Source organism: Penaeus monodon, chromosome 22 (genome assembly GCF_015228065.2).
Source record: "Penaeus monodon isolate SGIC_2016 chromosome 22, NSTDA_Pmon_1, whole genome shotgun sequence".
Lineage (NCBI taxonomy): Eukaryota > Metazoa > Arthropoda > Malacostraca > Decapoda > Penaeidae > Penaeus > Penaeus monodon.
In genome coordinates, this window is record NC_051407.1 from 27,523,070 (window position 1) to 27,523,509 (window position 440).

Here is a 440-nt window from a genome sequence, read left to right on the forward strand (position 1 = left end):
TAAACTCTGTCACTCTGTTTGGATATTCTGTCTATTCATATGTCTGTCAAACTCACCATATCTCTTTCTCTGTCTCAATCTTCGACATGTTTTTGCTTATTTCGAAAACGATTTTTTTTTATCCCAATGTTTCTTAAACGTTTACTTCTATGTCCTCTTCACTATTTCTTTTTCCTATCCATATTCTCCTTCCTGCTTTAGATCCTACCCCCCCCCCGTAACAGTTTGTAGGGATAGGATGAAGTGGTTCAGTAAGTACAGAGAATGTCAAGCTGAAGTAAATTATAATAAAAAAAGGAAAAATTAACAGTAAAGGCAGCGTTTTTGCATTTCATTGTACACTCAGTATTAGTCCACGTTCTTGTAAAAGAAAGATTATAATTACTTTTCCTCTGATAATTACCCCTGGGAAGATATTAAACACTGTTCTGATTGATAAA

General features: G+C 34.1%; 1 protein-coding gene across 1 annotated transcript in view; it reads right to left on the reverse strand.

Moving 5' to 3' along the window:
* The window catches only part of LOC119587397 (lysosomal aspartic protease-like), a 14,077-nt gene that overhangs the window by 11,054 nt on the left and 2,583 nt on the right, over positions 1-440 (reverse strand).